Here is a 14,302-nt window from a genome sequence, read left to right on the forward strand (position 1 = left end):
TACGTTCTTCAAGGAGCGAACCACTACCACGACCGTCCCGAGATCGGCCAACTGCACGCTTCTTCAGACAATGGCGTCAGACAAATACAAAATAGATTTCACCCACAAACAGGATCGCCCAGTAGTTTCCGCGGGGAACTGGCATTCGCCGGTGGTTTCGTGTTACGGCTGTGAAAAACGTTTTTCTTCAATTTAGCTGGCTACTCCATCTTTTTGCTATCTTTTCTCTCCCGCTTGCGCTTCTCCCCCTATCCTCTCGGACCACTTTTCTTTTCCACCGTCGGGTAACGTAAGCAATGTTGCAACACTTAATGCAAATGAATGCACTGGGAGGAGAAAAAGGAGCTGGTTAGCATAATACCATTCTGTTCCCCGTTCGAACACGGGTGCAACAGTTAGATCCGAAGCGATGCATCCTACCACCAAGCGGGCGGCTCTGAGCAGCAAGGAGAGAAATGTTCTACAAGTCGGTTCAGTTAATGTTTGAACGATCCTTTTTCCTTCCCGTTCGAACGCCCGCACACGGGCGCGGGAATGTGAAAGAGTCTATAAACTGAAACATTCCATGTGCAACGTAGCTTTTCGTACAAATCAGCGTTATCTGAACTACTGTTTCGGCTTCGAAAAGGATAAACGATGGGGAGGGGGGTGGTTGTTTTCTGAAAATTATTATCGTCCAACATCGATCGAAACTTTTGTATAATTAGGAATCACGTTCAATTTTGGGAATTTCTCGAACTTTGCCCGTTTTCCCTGAGTCCGAATAAATGTGACTGTGCAAAATGTGTGGTGGCAATTACTCAACAAACAAAAACCTATGATTTCCCTTTCCCCCATAAATTTATGTCGAAACTCACACTGGAAAGGATCATGAACAAAATATGAAGTAAAATTATTTGTACCGATTCAAAATTAGGGGGAAACTTTCCTTACTAACTGGCCGCAACTTGAATGAATAAAGAACTTCGGTTAAGAAAAGTTAAATAATAATGGAGATCCTATTTTGTCTCACAACGAGTTGAATTACTTTATAACTATAAAGAATGGATTCAGAGCAGTATCGTTTTCTTGAAAACTTGAAAAAATAGAAAGATTCGAAAACAACATGTAACGAAGCGGATTGTCCAGCCGAGCGCGAAGGTAAACTCAACTGAGTGCGTCGTCGTTCTAACGCGAGAATCTTCACCGGATTTGGAGGTCCGTCGATTTCGGTATCAACGTGTTCGGCCCGTGTTGTGACGTGCCAACAACGGTGCAAACAGCGTGTGATACCTTGATCTAAAATTAAGGGAAACCGAGAACCCGGTCCGCAGCGTGACGTGCCGCTGAACGGAGAGGTGTTCCGCGAGTTGTCCTTAACTCTTTTCGGACGAGGAGTTGGGAATGCTTGGCAGCGTGACCGGTCCGAGCCGTGACTTGCCGGCAGCGGAGAGGACCACGCAGAAGCGGGAAACTTATTGAATCTTCTAAAGTTCCGTCCGAGCCGTGACTTGCCGACGTCGGAGAGAAGCCTTCAGAATTTTCTCTAAGTATTTGGAAGGGTTTACGAGAAGCCGGTCTGCAGCGTGACGTGCCGCTGAACAGAGCAGAATCTAGCGTAAGTTCGGAAGGGTTTGGGTACTTCGAGAACTGATTTCGGATGAACTTGAGTAAGGAATTTCAGGTACTTTACTCGTAGGCGTCCTGGTGAAGATAACTAGTTTATTCAAATTTTCGAGCGCTTATAAACTATTTCGGTTACATTTGATCAATAAGTGTAAACAAGATAGAAGATCTCGCTCTAATTCCAGATTGCCCCCTGCGCATCGTGAGAAAGTTACGCGGTGTTCTGTTCCTGTCACGCGTCCTTTTTTCCTAAACGTCTCACTTTCTCCTAATGAGAAAACGAGGGGTCGCAGCGTCGATCGATATCGACCCACTTGACGCTTCGTCGCTCGATCACGTTGATCGCGCTAAGATTTTAACCCTTCATCGCGTGGGGCGTCTGGTTATCGTCACGCTGGCGTGGCTATGCTGGGGTTCGTAAGTTTATCAATCGAGTGAAACATTTTGGTTAATAATTGACCTTTTTTGGTCTCTCGAGCGCATGCATGCTCGTTCTCTTGCGACATCATGCATTGTCGCTTATTCCTAAAAGATCTCACGTGGCTTCAATGCTCACGATTGTATTCCTACTTGCTATGCACGCATAGTTTTCCATCTGGAAAACATCAAATATTTCGGGTTTTCCTAGATTGCGTCATTCTCGCTCCTTCGTTCTTTGTCCCATTTTTCTTTGTTCTAACTTTTCTCGTCTTGTGATGGAAGAATTTTGTCCCATAAAATTTCCTATTTTCTTTACTTTCTTATACTTTGTTTTTCTACTCGCGGTCAGGGGTAAAATTTTTCTATCCGTTGGTATCACGAACAAAACATATCGTCCGTCAGTAACACAACATGAAATATATTCATAAATTTCACATATGTATCGAAGTAAAGCTGCCTCTTGATGAACTAAAACAAATAGTTTTTTTAATATGAAAAAATATATAAACAAAACCAAGATTTTTCAATGCAACATACGCGTTTAATAACGTTTTTCTATATTAACAATATCTACAATATGTTAAGAATATTTTTCATGATAACAACAAATATTCATTTCAAATGGTTCTCGACTCCAAATCTAACCAGAACCAATGTAAGATTATAAATACTGAAACCATTTGATAAAAAAAGTTTGGTAATTATATTTTGCCCCACTGGCGCATAATTGATATTGCTCGAGAAAAAAGTGGAGTACCGAAAAACAGTTATCAGATAATTTTATTAACATCGTTAGCTTCAATTGTAATTACTTTGCATGCATCTTTGCGCAACAGTTTGACTTCTAAACACTAAAAAAAAGCAAAATTCCCCATAAAGCGCATAAAAACTGAAAAATTAATTGTCCCAAAAAAACGCACTCATTGCAGTAAACTGCTACATTTTCCCAGGTAGAAATGGTAATGACGTACCGCAACCGACGCATACTCACACGCCCAAATTTGCAAAACGCCTTCTCCAATTCGATTCCTGCAAATGCAAATACTTGCAAATGCTCAACCACCGACTCGTTCTATTTTCCCCGCCGAGCACAACGAACGTTCGGTGCAGATAGCAAATATCAGCAGCGTTTTGTTCATAAATTTGACATACATTTTCACCAAGAGTAGAGTCTGCGTTTCTGTTTTTTGTTCTTTTGTGATGCGCTTTCCCGCACGACATTATGCCACTGTGGTGGAGAGAAAATGTTGGTGCAAAAGAATGCATGGAATAGAGAAAAAAATATCCATGATGAAAAAACCAATTGGCATGGTGCGCCACTAAAACACATTCCCCTTTTCTTACGCTCATTGACATCGCTTGCATGTTTGGAAGATAAATAATTTAATTTAATCATACAGTGCAATATGCAATGCACTGAACGAACGGGGCCGCTCGCCAGGCAACACTCTATTTTTGCATTGTTTCAACAGCAAAGGAACATTCACATTTCTACATGAATGGCTATTGAAAGATACAAAAAGTGGTTGGATTCGTTAACATTATCTCGGATAAGTTTTTAGGCCAGATATTTCGTACAGTTCCAATTTTAAACACGCTTCTTATTCTGCTAACATCTTACTGTACATAAAGTCGAAAATTTGTTTTTCAAAGACAATTCTGATCCAATAAGTTACCTACGGAAAATGGAAATAGGTCAAAATGTATAAAAAAGGAAATGAACCGTACCCGGTTCTTCTCGCTAATTCTTATTTCAATCAATTAACTCAATTAACTTCTCGGAGGGAAAATTAGCCAACCCGTTCGTTATTCATGCCGGCAGGTCCACAAGAACGCACGTTTTCGTCCGATTGCACCGATAAGTTATCTTGCCAATCGTTGCCGTCCGCTTGCTCCGGCCAAGTTGGGTACCATCGGTTCATTCGACATCCGGATTTGGTAAGCAAATACGTCACCACGAACGGTTATTCCTACCGTTCTATCTAATGCCGTTCGGAGAGACTTTCTTCATCGTGCTGTACGTAGTCGACTGCCAGCTGTGGTTCGTGATGGTTTGCGGGTGTGTTCGGTGCCAATGAGGGGATCCTCATTCGCCCACCCTACGGTCTGTGGCTGGGGGAAAAAGAAGCGCTAGGAAGCATCACTGATTGCCACAGGATTGCTGCACAGACCGTACAAAATGAAGGCAATTAAAATATCATTAAAGAAAAACGGTCCCCACCAACGCGCCATCTGTGACACGACGCAGCGCTTTCCCGACGACCGGGCGAGTGCAGAAAACTCAATGAAGTTACGTGGGAGGTTTTCAAGTCGTCCTCTCAATATGCACCCGATCACACTATCGAACCGTCCCACGAAAGTTCTGCAAAAATTTCATACCTTCTCACTCTCTCTTCCACCCTTTCTTTGGGTGTCTGTTGGCTACCCTGGACCAAAAGTTTTTTTTATTTTCAATATGTGCTCGTCGATCACCGATCCTGTTTGCGGCTCATTTGGGAGGCGAAGAAAGAGCGCATTCAGAATGATTCACCAGATTAAATCCTTGCGATATAGTGTGACAAATGAGCTGCAAATTGATTGGTACCACCAAATTGATATCCAGAGCGCTTTGGAACACTCTGCACGTAAAACGTGACAATTAAGGAATGGCAAAGGGGACGGAAATCAATTTGGGTGCATACAAGCTGTAGCGGCATTTGAAAAAAGAACTTATTTAGCACGTAAGTGCAAAAATAAAGCACTTTACCAATGTTATACGTAACAGCCGCATACTTATTCAGCACTCTTATAGCTGTTGTAAGTAATACAGTTGATGTATAATTTATTACTAATGACCTGTTGATTATAAAGTTTATCATGAAAATTGAACAAAAACATAACATAGCATTTCAATTTGAATTTCTAAGCCGCTTGGTTACGGAATAAAATTATTCAAAATTTTGCAATCTTTTGAACAACGTAAGCTACCGGATCATTTTAGTTGTTGTGTTTTTTTCATTCATTTACAATAGAAAGTTTCGATTTTTTAATTAGAATGCAAAATAAATTATAATCGCAAGCAACTTAAAAAAGAAACGTGTTACATGGAAATTAAATTTCAACTGACCGTCCATGTAACTCACTAAATCGACGCACTGCTTGTTAATCACGTGTGAAAACTGAAGTGCAATTGATGCAAACTAGTTTGTCGAGCTCATTCTCCTTTCGGTAAACATGTAGCCGTCCTTGCTACAACTTTTCCCAATGAAAAGTGTACCCACCCACTAACCCGCGCTTCTCGTCGAACAACGTTCCACCACAGACTGTTCGCCACCAATTTATGCATACGCACAATGGAACTGGGCCACGCAGCATGCTGTCTATTTTCTCTTTGATAGCGTAATTTATTCGCACGATTGCTTTTCCAATTTACTTCTGAAATCGCAATAAATTTTTCACGCAACAAACCTCTACCCTCCCACAGCCGCTCCTAGCCAGTGTTCCAACAGCGTCATTTAAAGCCGACGCCGCCACGCAGGAAAAGAGAAAATGGCAACGACTACCATTTTGGTGCTCATCTCGAACGCATCCTTTCTCTATGTGGCGTCTTCCTTCTCTTTCGGGCTTTCTCTTCCACCTTCCCCACGAAAATCTTTTTACCATTTGCCATGCAATCAGAGTAAAAACGGTGGCAGAGAACAAGGCAAGCCCTGCCGCAGAATGGAAGCGAATCCGTATCGAGCCGAAACGGGAAAGATGTCGAAAATTTTTCATTAATATTTAAATCGTACCAGATTCAATGATCGAACGGACGGTGAAGAAGTATTCCCATATCCGATCTGTCACTTGCCCCGGACCCATTCAGCCAGCGGAAGCCCTCATCCTCACGATCCTTCACTTCTGGCGCTCCTACACGGCTGCACGCTTGTTCTCGAATTTAGTGGGACAGTTTGATAATAAATATGATTCCATTTTTTTCCAACTCCCACTCCTCCCTGAAGGGTTTTCCATCGCAGGGAGATAGTGTGATACCCTCGATTTCTTTGCAATTCCATCCGGCGACGGACGGAGTATGGTACGGAGCGCCCGGTAATGGTAAATGTAACTTTCGCGACAGAAAAGGATCGGAAACGATCACCGAAGAAAAAACGAACACGTATACGAGCCCAATAGATTATTAGAATTAGGTTACCATATTGCCTCTGACGAGTTATTGAGTGTTCTACTTTTTCCCCAGTCTCTTACGATTCGCACACAAGGAAAACAATTGAAATCGTCGTTGTACAACAATAGATAGAGAATATTTGTGAAGAATCAAAGAAATTCGGAAAATTTAATATCACATTTAACAGTTTCCATGTTTATGAACCAAAATTGTGTATAACACCCTAAACACATTCAAAGTGCAAATAAAACTGACGAGTTACGTAACAAATAAACTACACTATGAACCATGATATCAGAAAGCCACAGAATAAAAAGCGATACAAAACAATATTCTTAGTCATCACTGTAGCTGTGTGAATCTCATAAACAAATTCATACCATGCCATCGGAACGGAAATATCAAAGTGCCAAGTTGCGCCAGCCTTTCACCCGTATTCGGTGCAGCAAAAAAAAAAAAGTCGGAACCCCGAACGAATGGAGCAAATGACAAACGTTACACCATTTTGGACAAAGCTGAAAAGCAAAAATCTCCGACACGGTCATAAAACACGATGAGCGATGGAGCGTAAATCATATCGGCACATTTTTCTCACCACCACCGATGCCACTCTCGGGAGTAGTTGTGGTGGAGAAAAATGCGCGAAATGGCGTGGCAGAAGAAAAAAAAACATTCTCCCCAAACGGATATCGTCGAAGGAAGAAAGGAAGAACCCGAAACACCCAAACCTTCCTCTCTCCCACCGGTCTGGGTGATGGACACCGGGGGTATCGAGCCCGGTTGCTGCAATCGGCACCCATCATCACACCACCCTCAGCCGGCCAGGCTGTGTGGTTTGACGCCGCCGTGGCCCCGTGGTATCGTGGCCGGATTGTGGGATGGTTTAATCGTGATAAAACAATCGCCACCCAGCGATCTGCAGCCACATCAAAACAGGAGTGAACGATTTCCTTTTTGCTTGCGAGGACGAACTTGCCGCTGCTGCAAACCTGCAAAACACACAAACACAAGAGTTCCATTAGTGAACGGTAAAAACGTAAAACAATCCGGAAGTCACACACGATCCATCGCAAATGGGCACGCAATATGTCAGTGGAAATATGCGCAACGCACACGTACACACGTGCGCGCAGGAGGAACGCAGCTACCATAACGGCGATAGCAAAATGGCAAACGATTCCGATGCACCCTCAGACTGTGGGCGCTGGCAAAACATGAAGTCATCAGACTGCAATCAAAGCCTCCCATCGGAAACGATGAAGCTGGTCCGATAAATTTACGTGGCAAACCAAGCTTGAGTTTCATTTCCCTGGTTGGATTGTTCTATGCGAATATTGGTACGATATCATGTTTAATATAATTCAGCAATATTCGACAAAACATCGAAAAATAAAAACGGGTAAAAATTTACCAAAAATGTAACTATGAAATATACCACTTCCTGGCAATGATATTTTTTTCATATTTCATATTTTATTCCTAAAAGTGAAATGATGAATCCAAAAACGGCTTACATTTGTTTCTCAGGCCAGAAAACAATCCAGGTTTATTAAATAGGTGACTTGTACCGTATTACCGTACCGCTTGTAGGTAGGTTGTCGTTCTTTTATAGTTTCGTAAGTCCACTACCTTATTTTTTTTTTTTTGGGGGGTATTAAAATGATTTAAATACAAATATTCCATATTCGTATCTTAATACCATCGGCAATCTATGCCTTTTTTCTGACTAAAGTAGATTAGTGAATGTATTTCTTCTGGTGTCCTTGCGCTTGGTCAAATTTGTTTAATTTTTAATGTTTTCAAATTGTCAAGATTGTATTTCTGTGTTTAGCTTCAACACAATTGTTTGTAGAACGGGTTGTAGCCGTTCCCCCGGAATGTTACATCAAATTACCGATACTGTATGATTCGACCAGACGGACTACCACACACATTTGCAATAATTTCTTGCACTGCATAAGGCCAACCGTGGGATAACTGGTAAAGCGCAAAGGAGTGCAAAGCGTTGCTGCTTTGTTGTTCACTACTTTACCACGATTAAGTCCCTGATTTGTTGAACTCTGGCTCAATCTCATCCGCTACGACCATGCCGTGTGGCGAACACTCTTACAGTTCTGGCACGAAAAACACATCGGATGAAGCTAGATCCTTTTCTAAAACTGCTCACATACGAGCCCTCAGCTTAATGACGATGCTTAATGGTGTTTGGGATTAGTCAGATTTATGACGCACACGAAAAGAGTCACAGCGTACTGTGTCGGGTTTCTGGACCAGGTCCGAGCTGCTGGCACGGCCACTCGGTCTCGGGAACGAAAACACACCACATAGTAGTTCTAGTACGCCTTGTTGCACCGTGCCAAGTTAATTACAGGCCGCCTCACCAACCCACGGCAACCTCATATGGCGACCACAGAAACCAGGGTTGTCCTCTCCGAGATACGGGTCGGACCCTTTGGCCACGGGTAACGGTCGTTTAAACCAGCGCCCCGTGTCACGCTCACCAGCGCACTTTACCGGCGGCTACTTTCCATAATCAAACGTAAATATTTGATTTGAGCTAACTACACGTTCCATGTAATGCCACCCGCAACAATTTACGTTAAAACTGAGAGAAAATTCACAATCTTCATGTCGAAAACATATTACGCTTATCGATGGCCAAAAATACTTTTTATTCATCTTCCACAAAACGTCAAACCGTTTCGATGAATAACGTAGTTCTCCTATTGTGAAAACCAACCATTTTAATTGTGTTTTTTTTATAACGAAACCGCAGCTGTACCAATTAAATGAATTTGTTTTTGTGGTCCGTTAGGTTGACCAGGACCTGTAATTATTACTTGATCCCTGTGTTTGCTTCTTCATATCGTTTCGAACTGTTGAATAATATTTTCATTACGTTAGTTGATTGCATCAACATTACGTTAGTTGATTTTAATTTAAATTTCATTCATGTTGCAAACTACTATCATCACACGTAATCCCCACGAACGACCCCACTCAAGTAATTGTGTAACCACACAAATTAGTGTCAATAATTATTCTATAACATCGTGCGCCCGAACAACCGTTATGTTTGGTTTGGCAATATTTTTATGAAAAAAAAGAAAAGCAAAAGTAAATAAAAACGATCGAGCAACATGCCGCCTAATGTGGACGATACATTTTTCCCAGTCATCACCATATCCATCAATCGTGAAAGACATGGCCGTCCGGCGCTGGTGCGGAGCCATCCGATGACGAATCGAAGTACCATGGGTCGATAAACGTCTTCTCGGGCGGGCCATTCATCTTGAACTCGAGCTCATCCGGAAGCGAAAGGCCGAGCCCGGATGCTCCATCAAAATAGCGTTGTCGATTTCGGGCTACCCGAAAATTTTCCCATCGGATCGCCATCAACACGCCGCTGACCATATGCTTCCATTTGGGATGTCCACAGCAGCAGTCTTTTCCATCCTTGACTGACGGAGGCTTTTCCTTGGTCGACTTTTTACATTTATCGCGCCCAAGCGATGATATAAAGAGGGTGGAGTGAGTCAATAAGGTGTTGAAAACGGTGTTATATTTGATGGAATTATGAATATATATATATAAAGAAATGTGTAGTTGTGTTTAAATGCCCAAAAGGTGAGCAACAAAACCACAAGTAGCACATCGATGGGATACAACATCATATTAAAAATTAGGCTGGATATTATTTTCCAACTAAAAGGCAAACTATTACAATCATCAATATTGAAACAGACAAGTAATGAAAAAGACTGATGAACGTCTAGGACATAATTTCTACTTTTAGAAACCAAAAAGAACCATTGTTGATTGAAAAGAATGAAGTTATACAAGCATTAAAATAACGTAATTATCCAATGTCTTGTGGCTATTTTACAGTGTAAAATATTTTTTTATTTCAACAACCATTGATGAAAAGTTCTGGTGAGTTATTCATAGTCTGGATAGTTTGCACTCCAAAATCTCCTAATGATTTGAATGCACAATTCTGCGTTTTTTTCTGAATTGTAGTATAAATTTTACAAAAATTTTTTCATTAGTAGTGCCATATGTCTGTTCTTGGAAAAATTATATCCCGTCAAAATTCATTCAATTATTCATATCTAATAAAATTAGGTAAATAGTGTTTTGAAAATCCTGTTTCAAGTTTGATCCCGTAGAATTCTAAGCTACAAAACCGATGGTAAGTAACAGCCTTAGACCCCACCAGCAGCTAAATAGTACACGGTTGTAAATGCTTCTAAAACTGCTAGCATCTACGTCCTTCATCTATAATGCCACCGGCAAGGATTTCACGTTTTTCCCGGAAGTGGTCAACTTTCGGTAAGGGGAAAAACGAATTGGCCCAAAGTCAGCACCAGTAGGCTCCTGTTCCCGCAACGAAACGCTTAAAATGAAACCCATCCAACCGTGGTTGCGGGAAACTGGCCATTCCCCACTACGCAAAGCCGTGGACTGAAGTAAGTGGGATTTAAAGATCGTTAGCGTTTTGCTGGGGCCTGGCTTATTGGGGATTTTTTTTTCTTCTCTCTCCCTTCCTCTCCCTCGGTGGTGTGTGCTTCTACTTCCCTTCGAATGTGAATTCTTTTTTTTTTTTTTGGTTGATGGGCTGAAGGTTGATGGGCTTTACAGTTCCCGTTGGGTTCGGAATGGGGCGAAAAAGTGCTGAATAAACAGAAAAATTCGATTATGACCGCTGGTGATTTGATGAGACGCCTTCGGCGTCCAAAGACCACGGAACATCGTCAAGGCCCTGCCCCCATCCTCCCTCCCGGACATCGGTTTCCAAGGACTCGGCGGGGAAGAGGGTTTGCCAAACATTACACCGCGCTTGCCTACCATCCCCGTGGTTTTGCTAGTGTCCTCGAAACCCGACGCATATCTTGGAAAAACCGGACGGTGGCGGATGGGTACAGGACACTAGCTATAAGCACATGTGAACCGTGGTACTCACCGAAACCGGCTAAAACACGCATAAAAATTCCCACTTTCACCGGCACCCGGACCGGAGATCGAGAACTCATGAAACCAGAAGCCCATCAATTCGAGTGCGATTTATTGGCCTCGTGTCCTGGTTTATGGCCTGTAAACACTATTAAACATCTTTTCCATTCGGGGCTTTTTGTCCGCCGATGTCGATTCGATTGCCGTTAAAAAAGGCAAAACAATGTGTTTGTTTTATTTTCTTTCACGAAATGTGCGGGTGCCGCTGTTCTTCTTCATGACCTCCCATCAAGTGTGTACGGCCAGTGGATCCGGATATTACCAGGGATAATGGTCAAGTCAACCCTCGACACTATGGCGTCTAAGTTCGTAAAATCGAAACTTAACTCGAATGAAGAAGGGAAAATGACGAGACCCATTACTTTTTAAGTTAAAATAAATCAACTACAAAAATAGCCAGGGTTGCACTCTCTACATCGAACTTCTATTTATGCTGCGAAATAAGTTCATTTATTTATGTTTGCAGTTTGTACAAAGGTTTCAAATGATTAAAAATCAACACAACTATCAATATGCAACTCATTTGATGCAAAATCCAATTTGATGGACTTAAAACTCTGTCACGACGTGCTCCAACCTATAATCGGTTTCATCACAACCTAATAAAAATGTTAATCATTCTTGGATCCCCGCGGTTCAGTTGCATTTCCATTGTGTAACTTTCAACTTTGTCTTTGTCCAACGATAACACATAAAATAAATCCTATACTCTGCCATCGCCTCCAACCCCCACTTCACACCGCCCGCTCTTGTGCCTCCAAAGACCCTTCGATGGGTGAAGTGAACGCGCTTGCATTGACATCCGGCAGGAAATAGGATTTTTTATTAGTTTATCCTCCGTTGAGGGGAAAACACATTAGTCTGCGCTGCACCAACCACGCACGGTCCGCCGGTCCTCCAATCGACCAAAGCATCCATCGGCCAGTTTCATCGATAATCTTCCAAGGACCACCGCAAAGTACCCGAACCGCAGGAGCACCGCAACAACCAACGGCACGAGAAGAGAACGGCCTCAAAGATCCAACTAAGCGGCTCGTCGGCAGAGGCCTCGAAAGCAAACAAAACAAGATACTTGTTGGGGGAAAAAAATGGAATCACAACAGCAGGACAAAAAAGCGACCCCGAGAAGAAACGAGGATAGACCAAAAAAGGAAGGAAATATACCAACCACCAGGGCACCAAGGCTCGAAAGTGGCTTATAAATTTAATGGCAGAAGCGATTCGCCGAAATCCGCAGTCGCTGTCAAATTTATGTGATCCTCGGTAGTGATTTACGAGCGAGCACTTTCGTCGGAAAACCGTTCGAACAGATAAATGACGAAATGCCATACGGTCAGCGGTGTTCAGCAGAGTAGTAAATACTACCGTGGTCCACGAGGACGCCACGGGAGCAGTTGGGCTTCGTAATGCCTTTGCGGAACGCTAGGTTGTAATGCCTGAAAATCCCCCAATTCGGAAGCCATCTCCACCGGTTGCGATGGTCAACGATTTAGCAGAGATCACAGTATGACCAATTTGCGTAACAGAGCCAACGTAAGCCGGCTGCGTAAACCCGGAAAGCGACGGGGACACTTTCGAAGAGAGGACTTCCAGGGTACGGCCAGTAATGCTCCGGGAACAACTGTTGCACAGGTAGACCCGGGCCGGAGCAGACAGTGAAAGGTAGGAATGTAAAATGCACACAATCCCACTTTTTCCTCCCCCCCCCCCCAAAGGAATCAAAATCCATTTCGATCGTTTTCCCAAACGGCCGTCGGATATGTCGATGGATGGAGAACCATTGGGACCCGGCCCGGTGTCATTCTTCCGGCGCACACTCGGGCACACCGATTGTCGAGTAATTAAATGAAACTGGAACCCAGCCACTGGCCAGCCAGGGTGGATTTTCCGGGGAGGCAAATAAAATTAACCCACCTCCCCTTATGCGAATCCTATCGAAATTAAATTCCAATTCGAATGTGCTTTATGATGATTGTTAAAGGCCCCGCAACAGCTGCATCGATAAAGTGGGCCTAGAGCCATCACGGGCCACAAGTGTACTCAAATTTAGAACTGTTTCCATCCTCAATAACCTTACCTACTGACCTGTTACACTTGAAGCAAAGCATCCGTTTGGGCGGTATTTAGCTGGCACGACATACAATTCTGTTGATTCGATAGTCGATTAAAGAGTCGTTTACATATCATCGATCCGAAAAAGCCTTTTGTAATATGATGAAGAATATGCTGATTCTAAACTTCAGATCAAATGAAGCCCTCCAAAATGTGTACTAAATACTATCAACTAAATGCTAATTCTATTAAGTAAAAACGTTTTAATGCTCCGGTACAGTACCACAAGGCTTTAGCCATGTTTTGTAATGAATCTTGAATAAGCCTTCCTAGTATAATTTATCCAATATTTTTTTCATTTTCCAGTGTTAAAAAAACGACGATGCTAAACAACCTACAAAACGAAGAAAACGTTTAATAGCTATTGATAAAACTTACAACTAGACCTAAGTATTAGGATGTCGCTCAAAAAGCTACTTGAGAAAGACGAAATACATAACATTGAAAACTACAAATGTAAATTAACCAAATATTCTAGAGAATTAAGGACAGAACGAGGATGTAGTGAAACAAACCTCCAATTATTGATTATTTTGCTACGAAATAAGTCTACGCTACTGATACGCATAGTAATACCACAAACATTTCTGTAAATTTAACAATAGCATACGATTGGGAAAATGTTTGTCAACATTAACTAAATGCGTTAAATGGGTGTTCGCGAGCTTCAAACGATGCCTTTTAGTGTAAAAAAATTGAGGCGCATGTTGGAAAATCATAATTATTTAGTTTCTTGGATTATTTTAGACAAATTGAACAATTAACACAACTAATACTCAACATTTACATAGTGATGCTTTTAAATTACGCGATGCTGTTGTTAAAGGCGTGATGATAAAAGCATGCAGATAACATTATTGTTATGTGTAATACTTGAAGCTTCCAGTGCCCTTAATACGTGACTAACTGAAATAGATATTTTAAGGCTAACGGGTATTTCACAATACGCTCGTATGATATTTGTTTCAATTGAATTCATTTTTTTAAATCTACCTGCTAATATCTACA

Source organism: Anopheles coustani, chromosome 3 (assembly GCF_943734705.1).
Source record: "Anopheles coustani chromosome 3, idAnoCousDA_361_x.2, whole genome shotgun sequence".
Lineage (NCBI taxonomy): Eukaryota > Metazoa > Arthropoda > Insecta > Diptera > Culicidae > Anopheles > Anopheles coustani.